Consider the following 290-nt stretch of genomic DNA (forward strand, 5'->3'; position numbering starts at 1 on the left):
GCCTGGCGGGAAGCTGTTTGCTATTCCGTCCCTGGCCCCTCGCAGCTGGCGCGCCCGGAGTGAGGAGGGGCTGCCCTAATTGCACTAATGGTTTGTAATCAGACGCGATGGGGTGTTTGCACACACGCGCGGAGCTGCAGGTGTGGAAGGCACGTCCCCGGGGCCCCAGGGGCTCATCCTGCCGCCGGCTGAGGAGCAGGGTCCCCCGCACGGGAAAAGCCAGGTGTCCGCACGTCCCTGGAGCGGACCCCAGATCCCCAGTTCCCAGCAGAGCAGCTGCGTCTGCCGGG

Source organism: Myotis brandtii, unplaced genomic scaffold, assembly GCF_000412655.1.
Source record: "Myotis brandtii unplaced genomic scaffold, ASM41265v1 scaffold532, whole genome shotgun sequence".
Lineage (NCBI taxonomy): Eukaryota > Metazoa > Chordata > Mammalia > Chiroptera > Vespertilionidae > Myotis > Myotis brandtii.